Source organism: Petromyzon marinus, chromosome 8 (genome assembly GCF_048934315.1).
Source record: "Petromyzon marinus isolate PM22_M1 ecotype Great Lakes invasive population chromosome 8, UKy_Petmar_22M1.pri1.0, whole genome shotgun sequence".
NCBI classification, from domain to species: domain Eukaryota; kingdom Metazoa; phylum Chordata; class Hyperoartia; order Petromyzontiformes; family Petromyzontidae; genus Petromyzon; species Petromyzon marinus.
Genome location: NC_133674.1, coordinates 16,280,537 through 16,294,405, shown reverse-complemented (window position 1 = coordinate 16,294,405; position 13,869 = coordinate 16,280,537). Strand labels below are relative to the sequence as shown.

The 13,869-nt window shown below is 49.6% G+C and overlaps 1 protein-coding gene across 1 annotated transcript in view; it reads left to right on the top strand.

The window, feature by feature from the left end:
- The first annotated feature begins 8,433 nt into the window (after positions 1-8,433).
- The window catches only part of LOC116940295 (pituitary homeobox 2), a 65,965-nt gene continuing 60,529 nt past the window's right edge, over positions 8,434-13,869 (top strand). The window contains exon 1 of the mRNA XM_032949916.2: positions 8,434-8,715. The gene's annotated coding sequence lies outside the window, so the exon portion shown is untranslated. The remainder of the gene's footprint in view (positions 8,716-13,869) is intronic.

Sequence of the window (13,869 nt, the reverse complement as noted above, 5' to 3'; positions counted from 1 at the left end):
TTTCAGGTCCTCCTCGTTTTACAAAGTCCATGCGTCATTCAAGGACCACAGCTTGAAGTATAATCTTCACCATCATCTTAGGTTTCCGCTTCTTACAGAGCTGGCCACGTTCATCGAGGATCGCTCTTGCAGTCTCACCGTCATCATCTGGCTTCAGGTCTTCCTTCCCCATGGTGCCTCTTCAATGCTCATCTCGGTCACCTGTCCTCCTCCATCCTCCACAAGTGTCCCACAATTCCCCGCTTCTCGATTCACAATCACCCCAACCACCACTTCCTCGTTACATCTTTTTCGGCACAAACACCCGTCCTGCCACGCTCTGAACTGAACTGCCAAGCCGCTCGCCCTGTCCTGCCGTGACATTCATAAGAGACGTCCCTAGGGAACAGCGAATCGGGGTGACCGCCCCGGGCCTCGCACTTTGGGGGGCCCCGCGCTTCGACCGACATCAGGGAGTCAGATGGCACACTTCGGTTTGAGCTTGAAGGAGTCGGGGAGCCCACACGGGGGGCCCCGGGTCCACCCTGGGGCCACCCCCCCCCCTCGCATATGGACGGCCCTGAATGCGCCTACAATAGCATGCCAGGAGATTCCTGTTTGGTTGCCTTTGTTTATGTTCATAATGTTGTTGCTGATGGTCACGATGTTTTTACCACTCTCCACGGCCCACCGGCGTGTTTGTGGTGGGCGCTTGCCCCAAACACCACCCGAAACTAACAGCACGCGCATGTGTGTGTGTGTCGGTCGACTCAGCGTTAAAAAAAGACAATACCAGGTGCGGTATGCAAACATCAGCGATGGGGAGACAAAGGCGGCCGGGCATAGTGCTAACCACACCATCCCTCGTGCACAGTATTTCCCTTCATAAGTGCTCGCTAACAGCACTTTCCCCAACAGCATGTGTAGGCTACACGGGGGATCCTCGTGTCGTCATGCATGGTCTGCATGCTATTACGGAGCTTAAAGAGGAACACGTGGATCAGAGAACAAGCGCAAATTTGAGACATCTTGTTGACTGTTAAGAATTTAAGTGGGTTTGGGCAGGACAAATCAGGGCTTGAAGGGGATGATGTCATCATCTCAAACATATTTAACCGTGATTTATCCACTGCTGGATGAAGGCCGCGCCAGCGCCATCCCCCACGGCTTCGCGATGCCAGCAATCCATCCCAGCTCCTGCCCACGAGCTAATCTCACAGGCTCCACGTCGATTGTGGATGTCCTCTGCCGGGGCGTGTTCCCTCCTTGGGCTGGCGATCCGCCCTTATTCTCCACCACACCGGCCCGGCCTCCAGTTTGTATCGTGAGCTCAAGAATTAACATGTCTAAACATTAACTTGTAAAAACTATATATCTTTTATTTTACAAGGTAACGACCACTGAGCTACGTAGCTCTTTTATTCAGAAGCGATCTGGCCACAAATAATAGCTCAACGAAGTAGCTTATCACGTGGAAATGTATAGCAGCCAAATACTAGAAACGCACGTTGATTCTAAATGTGGAGAGAAAAACACGAGGACCCGGAGAAAAATCCACGCGATCACGGGGAGAGCAAATATACAGGCGTGAGGGTCGGGATCGAACCCACAACTTCCTCCATACCAGGCGAGGTAGTTAACATCTCGCCACGTCAATGAATAGATACAATGAATAGACACACTCATCGGGCCATATTTTCCACTGCACGCACCTCTTGCACGGCATGCCGAAATTGCAAAGCGATGGGGAGCCAGGAGGCCCGTATTTTTTTGTACTATACATCTACTTCCTTTTTATTATTATTACGGCTACTCTCAACATGCATTGCCAATAGGGGCTTACGTGTAGAGTGCTGCAGCAAGGATTGATGGTTCTCCTGGGAGGTGAGTGGGCCCACATCGAGCCGTCCTTACGCCCCCCACCACCACCCTCCATCCCTCTGCTGACCGCACCGTCTGCGTGCGGAAGTGGCACCACGGCCTGATTCCCAATGGGAAAAACAGAGCGTGACACGGTGGCGAGAGAGTGCACGCGTGGAATGGAATAGAATGAAATGTTACGTCGAATACACGTCCAGGCCATTGAGCCGTAGGCCCAAATATGGATTATAATCGGTACCACCCATGCTGGCAAAGGCTAACATTTAGTCCCTCGAAAATGTGTATCTCTAGATCACAACTGTGGACGATATGAAGATCACTGTGGTAGTGGCAATGTTACGATTGGGTTGGTATGCTTGATAAAACAACTTGGGGTGTGAAACGTCTACAAAATAACGGCATGCGCAGGAAGCGATCGTCTCTACGTTACAATTTCTGCTCGCTGTGGATACTGCCCATGGTCGACACTGGTAGCATTTGCCACTTATTGTTGTTCACGGTAAAAATAGGACTCACCACGTCGCTATGTGCAAACCATTGTTGTGATGTAGACAGTGATTGGTTTTCGGGTTGAATCGCACAAGTACAAAGCCATATAGCGTGTCGTATAACCCTCCTCCACCCGACACAGCCAAAACAAATCAAGTTGTCACTGAAACAAAACACGTGACAATTGATTTTGTATTTCATCAAATCCGGTATTGTTCAAAGGCTATTTACACAAACATTTGATAATTCGTATCCTATATGAAGGCTATTGACATAAATGTTGTACTTCTAATAGCCTGGGAGGATCAAATAGTCGATCTTTGGTATAAATTGCCTTTCATCATATCCGTTTGTTCTCATACAAAGCTGCCACTGTAACCTTGCTATCATATATATCTGTGATAAGAAGATGCAATTATTCCAGAAATCATGGTGAGCATTTTGCCACTCTAGGTGGTACCGATAAAAACGATTTGTCAGTCCAATGGCTGAAGGGCCAATTGTAGGTTGCTGGTGACAAGTAGAGGTGATGATGCACTGGGAGCCTGGGAGGGAGAGGAATCGTGGGAGATCAGAGATGGGAGGGAGGGAGGGAGGGAGGGAGGGAGGGAGGGAGGGAGGGAGGGAGGGAGGGAGGGAGGGAGGGAGGGAGGGAGGGAGGGAGGGAGGGAGGGAGGGAGGGAGGGAGGGAGGGAGGGAGGGAGGGAGGGAGGGAGGGAGGGAGGGAGGGAGGGAGGGAGGGTGACGTCTCTGGGCAGGTGCAAGGCGCTCGTCGCCTGCAAGAAACGCGTTGAGATGTCTTGTCCCACGTGTGAGTGTGTGTGCGCCGTGCCGGCCTTAATAGGTGCTCCCTTACAGCACTTGCACCAACAGTCTGCTCAAACTATACGGGAGATTGTGTGAGTTTGTGCGCTCGTGTGACTGCGTCTTTGTGTCTGTCGATAGAGTTTAGTGGCGCTGCGCTACAAACCACGGCGATACGAATTGGAGTTCCCGCTAACGGCCAACACCAGCGACGATTATCTCTCTGAACCGTTTCTGGGCCTCCCTCTCGGTGTACTCAACCTCACCACGAGTGCTTGGTCTAGTGTGCAAATATCAGCATTGGGGAGGCCGGGCGCGTGGGTGTTGGCTACACCGCAACAACCTTTACTGCTCAATCATTAGGAAATGTACAATTTTTATTTAAAGCTTTCGTGACTGCAGTGATTCATATTCATGGTTCTTTCGGTAAAGTCACGTTGAAGGGAAACAATAAAATAATAAAATATATAAAACAATAAAATTCTCACGACGTTTCGACTGCAACACAAGCAGTCGAAACGTCGTGAGAATTTTATTGTTTTATATATATTTTTATTATTTTATTGTTTCCCTTCAACGTGACTTTACCGAAAGAACCAAGAATAGAAATGCACAATGTTCATAAATATACACGGGGGTTTGATGAAACAAAGTAGTTGTACTCACGGGCCCGTGCTTAATTTGCCTTTCGGCGATTTAGCTTCTAAAACAATTCTGGCCATGTCTCGCCCTCCCAGAAAAGGGCATCTCGCACCCCCAGGGGGTGCGTGCCCCCCAGGTTAAGAAGAAGCAACACTGCCCTAGGTCCTCCAGAGCAGCCCTCTCGCGGCTCCCAGAACCTCTCGGCGTTGGCATTTAGCTCGATAACCCGCTCACAGTGAAAGAGCGATATCCAGGCTCCAGAAAACACGCTCTGCTTAGCTTGCGAGATCTCACGCTATCGAACGCATCCTGGGGTGATCTGGTCAAAGGCTCACCCCTCCCCCACCCCACCCTACCCCCAAACAGTGAAACGTCAAGAAAGGTGAGAGCTGGAACTCGTGTATCTCAGCAAAACATTTTTTTTTTGCAAAAACAAATATGGAAACAATGCCTTCGAGCTGCGAAGGGCGGCACGGACATTGTCCGACTTCTGACACCTGACGCATGCACAGAGCGGTGGCGCCGTGTTGGACGCCGACTCCCGGTCAGGGGATGACATTCGTCACCATTTGGTCGGCGGATCTCTCCTTCGAATCTCCCGTAGGTCAACTGACCCTTAAACAAGTGCCCCGCTTTTTTTGATGCGTGTGTGTGTGTAATACGTGGCTGTGAGTAACACGAATATACATTTATAGTCGTCTTCGTTTCCCTACGGCTGATGATGATGTAGAGCAACAACTGTAATTTGATGTAGAGCAACAACTGTAATTTTACGTCGAGGTGGTTGAGTGATAAAACTGCGCCAGGAGTAGCGGAGTGGTGTATCGCTGTGATGATTCGGTTTTATTTTCTTTGGACACAGGTAAACCCCAATTGGGCGATGCATTCTTACGTTCGTTGGGGACCTGATAAACTGCAAAGCAAACATGAAGAAGAAAATAAAAACAACGGTGCATGGTCAAGTTCCGAATGCCAAGGTCGTGCATGAACATCACGGCTCAAGAAGCACAATTAACACAAGGGTGATATAGCGCATCACGGAGAACAGCACAACGCATGTATAGCGTGTAGTCTACAAAGCAGAGCGATCAATTGCACTTGAAAGGGAATCTGAGGTCCAAAATTGTTTTAAAGTAGGACAAGGATGGTGAGATTTTCATCCTGATGATACTGCTTTCGGGTATCGAGTTCGTTATATAAGTTCCACGGTTCTGTTTTTGGTGGTAGGGCCACAGCCTCCGCACATTGACCGGAGAGTTTTTAATCTTCCATTTGTGCATCATCATCGTCAGGTATCCACGTCTGCTGCTGCTGCTGATGCTTCTGCTGCAATGGTTTGTGGGGTGGAGGATGCGGTTCAGGGGTTGTGGATCCAAGAGCGTCAGGGCGGAGATCAGAACCCAAAGATCTTCTGCGTCGTAGGTTCTTCCACGAGAAGATCGAACCCAGGGATGTTCTGCGTTGGAGATTCTTCCACGAGAAGATCGAACCCAGGGATGTTCTGCGTTGGAGATTCTTCCACGAGAAGATCGAACCCAGGGATGTTCTGCGTTGGAGATTCTTCCACGAGAAGATCGAACCCAGGGATCCCTGGCGTCGGAGATTCTTCCACAAAAAAGAGCTTGCGACTTCTTGATTTTAAGCTTTCGTGACTGCAAGGATCCATACTCTTTGGTTCTATTCGGTAAAGTCACGTAGGTAAAAATAAAATAAAAACAAAAAAGACGCGACCTGGGCTTGCTGTCTTCACTCCAACGCTGTCCTCTGGACAGTCCAGTACCTTCACCTGATGAAGGCCACTTGTGTTGTGGCCGAAACGTCGTAATTTTTTGTTATTTTATTTTTACCTACGTGACTTTACCGAATAGAACCAAAGAGTTTGCGACTTCTTGTGAACTCCATTCACACAGACCTCGGTTAATCCACTGCTGTATGAAGGCCTCCTCGCCCCGCGTCGATCAACAGGGGTTGTTTGACCATACTTCACCACGCTGGTCACCGTGCGGGTTGATGCAGTCTGTGTATGTGTGTAAAGTGTGATTATTGTGTTTCTGCACATGCCATGAATATGACATGTAAGTTTAGGCATTTACGGCAAATGTATGCCCATGTGATTGGGGAGGCCTTAGCAGAGCAGTGGATAAATCATGGCTGCTCATGACGACAGATATGTATGCGTGCGTCCGTGTGTGAACGTATGTATGCGCATTTAAGTGTGCAAGCGTATGTAAGTGTAATACATTTGTTTATATTGCATTGTGTCTAACTCGAGAAATGTGATTTGTGTAAGTTTACGTATATATGTAATTGTAAGAGTGTTCGTTTGGTTGAATGTGCCAATGTTTCCGAATATAAATCCGTGCGCGTGTGTGTTATGCACGTGTAGTCGCACGTCTCTGTGTAAGAGTATACGCGTGAGTGTACATGTGTAGAAGGCTAACATGTGCATTTGTCAGCGTGAGAATGTGTGTAAATGTGTGTGTGCGCGTGCACGTGGGCGTGCGTACGCCCACGTGTACGTGTGTGTGAATGTGTATAAATGTGCATAAATATATACGCATCGTAAGCGTGTTTATGTGAATACGTATATGTGTGAAAGTGGGTGGATTTGCGTGATGTATTATTGATTCGGGATTTTTGTTCTAAATGTCCGTGTGTGTATTCGCGTTTGTTAGTGGGGAGCGGTGGTGTACCGGTTAGCGCTGCACTGCGCGTGTGTGTGTAACTGCATGTGTGTGTGACTGTGTGTGTGTGTAACTGCGTGTGTGTAACTGCGTGTGTAACTGTGTGTGTGTGTGTAACTGCGTGTGTGTAACTGCGTGTGTCGACACGAGTTCGATTCCTGCTCACGGCCAACACCGTTGACGATTATTCAGCCTCAAATGAGTACCTGGTGCGGTGTATAGTAAACATCGCCACTGGGGAGACAAAGGCGGCCGGGCGTGGTGCCGTGCTGGCCTTCATAGGTGCTACTCGCTAACAGCACCTGCCCCAACAGTCTGTTCGGGCTATACGGGGAATTCTTGTCTATGCGTGTCAGTGTGTGTGTGCATGGGCCGTAGTGCACGCGTGTGTGTGTAACTGCGTGTGTGTGTAACTGTGTGTAACTGCGTGTGTGTGTGTAACTGCGTGTGTGTGTAACTGCGTGTGTGTGTAACTGTGTGTAACTGCTGTGTGTAACTGCGTGTGTGTAACTGCGTGTGTGTAACTGCGTGTGTGTGTAACTGCGTGTAACTACATGTGTGGAGAGCGGTGGCGCAGTGCTAAGGGCACTTACGCGACAAACCCGAATCTAATTCAAAGGCAATATCGGTGAACCGGTTCCTGGGCATCCCCTAGGTCGACTCGGCCTTAAATGATGACCTGGTACGTTGGGTGAACATCGCCACTGGGGAGACAAAGCCGGTCCCGGGTAGTGCTGGTCACTTGCCCCTACAGTCTGTTAAGGCTATACGGGGGATCTTTGTCTCACATATACACTCAGACACACGCACACACATACATACGGACAGATACACGCACACTGACACACGCACACACACACAGTCTGTTGAATGTCACATGGGGGGGATCTTTGTCTATGCAAGTACTGTGTATATATGTGTACATGTAATTAGTTTATTTTTGTGTGCATGCACGTGTCAATGCTTGTGTAAGCGTGTGTGCTATGTGGGGAGTGGTACTGTCGCGAACCCGACCACCTGAGTTAGATTCCCGCTACCAACAACTAGTGACGAATATCTGAACCGGTCGTGGGCCTCCCCTAGATCGACTACCTTGTGGTAAACATCGCTACGAGGGAGACAAAGGCGGCCGGATGTGGTATTGGACACCCGCCCTCTCGAACAGCACTTTTCAACGCGATACGGGGTTATCTGTTTTTGTAATTACATGTGCACATGTAATTACATGTGCACATGTAATTACATGTGTAGTGAGAGTGTGTGTGTGTGTCCATACATGCATGTCTATTTGTGCTTCTGCGTGTGCGTAAGTTCGTATGTGCGTGCGTTCGTGCGTGTGTGTCCGTGTACATGTGTAGTAGTGTAAGTGTCTGTGCATGCATTTGTCTCTGTCCGTATGTGCGTGTGTCAGTGTGCGTGTGTCTGTGTGTATATGTGTATGTGTGTCAGTGCGCGTGTCTGTCTCTGTGTGTGCGTGTCAGTACGCGTGTATCTGTCCGTATGTATGTGTGTGTGTCTGAGTGTATATGTGTATGTGAGACAAAGATACCCCGGTATAGCCTTAACAGACTGTAGGGGCAAGTGCCAACACCACGCCCGGCCGCCTTTGTCTCCCCAGTGGCGATGTTTACACATCGCACCAGGTACTCATTTGAGGCTGAGTAGACCTAGCGGAGGCCCAGGACCGGTTAAAATCATCGTCACTGATGTTGGCCATGAGCGGGAAACGAACCCGGGTCGCCAGGTTTGTAGCGCAGCGCGCTAACCGCTACACTACCGCTCCCCAGTACGCGTGTCTGTCTCTGTGTGTGTGTATGTGTGCGCGTGTCAGTGCGCGTGTATCTGCGTGTATGCGTGCGCGTGTGTCAGCACGCGAGTGTGCACACGCACGCGTGCGTCAGTGCGCGCGCGCGTGCGTGCGCACTGACGTCAGCTCCCGCGCCGCGCTCCCCTTTAGAGGCGGCGTGGCGGCTCACGGAGTGCACACGCTCGGAGCGAGTCGCGACACCACAGGCTGTCGACTCCTTCTCGCCAACCACAGCCTCTCCGTGCCCTGGAGTCCACCCCCACCCCTTGGCTGCTGTTGCAACATCATCATCATCAGCAGCATCATCATTATTCTCCATATAATTACCACCAACCACCACCATCATCATCCTTCCCCACTGCTGCTGCTGACGTTGTGACTGCCAGCGAGCGGAGGAACTGCATCCAACTGTGTTCTTGACAACTCGCGGTAAGAGGAGGAGGCCGCCGCGACACTCGTTCCTTGCTGGGACTCACGCACGCGCGCGCGCGCTCGCTCTTTCACGCACTCACTCGCTCACGCACGTGTTCACGCGCGCACTCGCTCGCTCACGCACGTGTTTACGCGCGCACTCACTCGCTCACGCACGTGCTCACGCGCGCACTCGCTCGCTCATGCACTCACACACTCGCTCACGCGCACGCAAGTCGCTCACGCTCACGCACTCAGCGCACGCGGTCTGTACCGGTCACGCGTGGTTGGTGAAACTGATCGCGGGCTGCGTGTTCCATTTCCACGCGCATACCCGTGCACATGTGTGTGAGTGTGCACGCGCGCACGGACGCCTGTCATATGAACGTTGTACAACTCACGCGCGCGCACGAGCACAAAGTCGGATGCACGTGCATACTGACACTGACTCATTACACACGAGACAAATAGCCCCCCCCCCCCCCATATAGCCGTAACGGACTTTTGGGGAAAGTGCCTTTAGCGAGCACACACCACGCCCGACCGCCTTTGTCTCCCTCGTGGCGATGTTAACACACCGTACCAGGAGACTCATTTTAGGCTGAGTCGACCGAGGGTGAGGCCCAGGAGCGGTTCAGATAGTCGTCACCGGTATCGGCCGTGAGCGGGAATCGAACTTGGGTGGCCCGGGTCTGTAGCGCTATTACGCACGTGCTATCACGTACGCACGTACACTGACGCTGATTACGCAGAGCCGTACACAGCAGACTATACAGCAATGTACTAATTTTCACCTGGACTGATTGTGTAGGAAGGCTCTCCTGCAGTTTGCGAGTGCAGTGCGCGACCTAAAAAGTCTTACACACTTTACAATTACAGGATTGCAAAAGTGTACCCCGCATGAACAATGTCTATGTCATGTAAACATTAGTACAGTGCACTTGATTGTGAAATCGTTCAAGACAGTGAATACTGACTTTCGCAACGAAATTCGGGTTTCGGTAAAATATATTTTTTAAGTATTTGATTATTATTTTTTAAACCCATTCCGAGATTCGTGTGAAAACTTTACAGCGACCCCATCGGCAGTGAGAAGTGGACACTGTTGTAAATGAACTCGGCTACGAGTTGTTGGGGCACGTGTATATGATGATGATGATTATTATATGACCATGATTTAATGACGATAACAATCATCATCATGCACAGCAGTTCTTTGTCAATCCACTGCTGGATGAAAGACCTCCGTCCCTACGTCGAGTCGTTCGTGTGGGTTCATTGACAATACTTCACCACGCTGGTCAGTGCGGGGTGGTTATAGGTGTGTGTGTGTGGGTGTCATGGAACTGGTAATTGGCGAGGTTTTTTTTAAATAATTCTCTTCCGTGGCCTGGAATCGAACCCAGGTGGCCGAGGAATCATTGTGCATTGCGCGGACCGCGCGCTGAACTGATTTACTGCCCTCTCGGCAGTGTGTTGGTGTTGTTACCGTGTCCTCTAGATTATTAGACGCACCTTTCCCCACTCCCCCCCCCCTGGATTTAAAGCAAACGCTGGGGGTGCGTCTTATGATCCGATAGGCGCGCGCTGTCGGTGTCTGTCTCGACTTATGTAATTGCATTACCGCCAAATGCAAGTTTGGGGTGCGTCTTATTTTCCAGAGCGTCGTATACTTCCGGAGAATAGGGCAAGCAATAGCCGACACCTACAATTGCTAAATGTACGCGACACGCATGCGTGTTTAACAATGCACGCGTAATGACAGCGCCGTAATAGTGTGTGTATATATTTTTTGAAATTGTAAAATAATAATATTTGACCGTCATTTGTCAATGTATTTGCACGACGAAGGCCTCCCACGCGTCGCTTCGGCTATTGGGGCTGTCTTACCACACTTTGACGCACTGGTTGGGTGCGGGTTGAGCCAAGAGATGGGGCTCCATCGCGGACAAGAATCCAACTCAGTTTGGAATGTTCAACAGAGCCAACCACTGGGCCATCATTCCCCCCCCCTCCCCCAATAGCATGATAATCAGAACCATTATTTATACCGGAGAAATCCGATGAGCTATAAAGCTCTTCCCCCCCCCCCCCCCCCCCCCACAGACGGAAACAATTATTTTAAAGGATGCACATACCTGGTTGCCTACCTGTACAGCTGTGCCCGATTAATCTAACATTAACGATAATCATTATTACTTCCTTCATCTATGAATCTCGGTTCTCCTGAATCGGTATATTTAGCCAGTTTTTTTATTGGATATTTCACGTTCGTTAAGTATTAGTGTGGTGTCTGTCAAGCACGGCCATTTGTCAATCAACCGCTGGATGAAGGCTTCCTCCCCACGCTGTGGTCAGTGCCGGGTTGGTATAGCAGGAGCCAGGAGAATGGTTCACGTAATGACTCGCCACTGATGTTAGCCGCGACTGGAAATCGCAATTCTGGTCTCCGGATTAATAGCGCAGTGGGCTAACCACTCCGCCATCGCTCCACCCCGACTTTATACTATATATGTAGACAGTACATGTAACATAATTACATTGTATAGTATCTAAATTAATGTCATGCATTTATTGACTGTACCCTAAAATAATCAAATTAATTATTCGCATCAGTTTTATTATATTTTAAAAGGTATAGCCAATGTATTTATCAAGCAGCTGCATTTGCAGAGTAGCGCCTAGCTGTACCTCTGAGAATCAACATTACCGTGGGGGAATCTGTAATAACTGGATTTCATTAACTAATTAATTATAATGATAATTCACACATCTAGGTAATTGTGTATTCAACTGGGACCTAGATGTGTGAATACGTGTTACTTGAGACGAATATACAATTAGGTTGTTGATTTCTTCAGCCGCGATACTCGTTATACATAGCGGCCGTGTTCCCCATTGAGGACTTCAACGAAAATGCAAAACATTGGGGATAATCAATGAATCAAAATCTTTATTTATACTGGAGGAATCCGATGAGCTATAAAGCTCTTTTTCGCAGATGTCCAGTAGAGGCGGGTCAATTGCAATTGCACGATGGGAGGGGAATGAAAGCTCGGCACACTCTGAGACATCAGTTGGATACCCGGCCACGACTAACGTCATTGGCAAGTGATTGAATCTGAACCGGGTCGAGGGCCCTCTGCCTCACCGACACAGCAATTGACCAGCGTGGTGAAGTATGGTCAAACAACCCCCATCCAGCAGCGGATTTAGTAAAGCCGATTATGATGACGATAATGACAACAAGGCACTGCTCGATGTTGCGAGCGCAGTGTATAATCGCGTACACCGTGCGTGCATGCGAGTGTGTGTGGGGAGCGGTGGCGCAGTGGTTAGCGCACTGCGCTACGAACCGGGCGCCCCCCGAGTACAATTCCCGCTCGCGACCAATAAGAGTGGAGGAAATTTCAACCGGTGCTGGGCCTCCCCTAGGCCGATTCGGCCTCAAAGCAAGTACCCGGAGTACGGTGTGTAGACAATCAGCAACTGGAGAGACAAAGACAGCCGGGTGCGATGCTGGTCACCCCCCCCCCCCCCCCCACACACACTCCCAGTGTGCCGTTGCCGGCTTTAATAAGGCGCTCCGCTAGCAGCGCTTGCACGCACCATCCTGTTGAAGGATGAACGGGGGACCTGTACATGTGTCTGTGCGCGCGTGTGCACGGCGGACGATTAAAGGTGATTCAGTACTGGCGAGGCGTCTACGTCTCAATTAAACACGCGCACACACACTCACACTTATTGCAGTACTTGACTCCACACTGTCAGCACTATTTATATATTGCCCTGCAGCATTGCGACTCGACTATAAATTAATGCTGGGGCGAGGTGACGGAAATAGCCCCCTGAACATTCGCCCGCGACGCTCTCGCGAGACGAGTTTCTCAATTAACAGCAAGGAAGACAAATATCCCCCGTGTAGCCTTCAACAGACTGTTGGGGCAAGTGGTGTTAGCGAGTACCTATTAAGGTGGCCAGCATTACGTCCGGCCGCCTTTGTCTCCCCAATGGCGATGTTTACACACCGCACCAGGTAGTCATTTGAGGCTGAGTCGACCTAGTGGGAGGCTCAAGACCGGGTACAGATAATGTCACTGGTGCTGGCCGTGAGTGGGAATCGAACCCGGGTCGCCGGGTTCGTAGCCCAGCGCACTCACCGCTGCACCACCGCTCTCAATTAATACACACACGTTTGGCTGCCCGTTTTCCGAGATGCATACATACACATTGTATACATATGTGCGTGGGTCTATACACCGTGCAGTTCATTATATATGTCGGGATATATTATGCGCATAGTTTAATTTCTTCCTCGATGTTTTATTTTTATTGTTTATTCCGGAACGTTGCTAGGCTGGCTTGGAGTTAGGGATTATTGCTGTAAGGCACTACCACTGGAGTGAAAGTTACGCCTATCCATAATACAGTAATACGATTCTCATAATTATTCGCACTATATTACTGTGATCATATGAACAGGTGTCTAAAACATTAGATGCAAAATAATGCGAGATGGCTGTGGCGTGCCAAACGAATACCTGAAACAGCTTTCCGGTTCAAACGAAGCACTAAATATACACACTATATAGAGTATATATATGCATACATAGATACATTCGTCAGCTGAGAGAACCCATTATTTGCTCCTCTCATTATTGTGCAATTAAGATTTCACGTGCCGGTGAGCGGTGGTGGTGCCAGGTGGAGCGCACTGCCCTCAGAACCTGGCCGCCTAAGTTCAATTCCCAGCACCGGCTTGTATCGCGTGGCGAGTGGTATCTAAACCGGTTCTTGGCTGCCCCCAATTCCGCCCAACTTTACCAACACGCCTGGACCAGCGTGGTGAAGTATGGTCAAGCAACACCCCCCCCCCCCCCCCGCATGACAGATACGGCATAGGAAGACATTATTAAGCACTTGTTATTCTGATCAACATCTTGGAAGCAAACAACAGCAACATATACGCGCAGAGACCAAACTGAAAATGTATCTTTAAGATTAATTGAGGCTTTCTTGAATAAACTGTGTATATATGTTATTATCATGTTGGAGCGGTGAAATATTGGTCAATTCATTGCGCTATGAACCCGGTAACCCTGAGTTCAATTCCCAGTCATGGCCAATATCAGCGGCCTCCTAACCATCGTGGTGGTTACGGACAATCCCCGT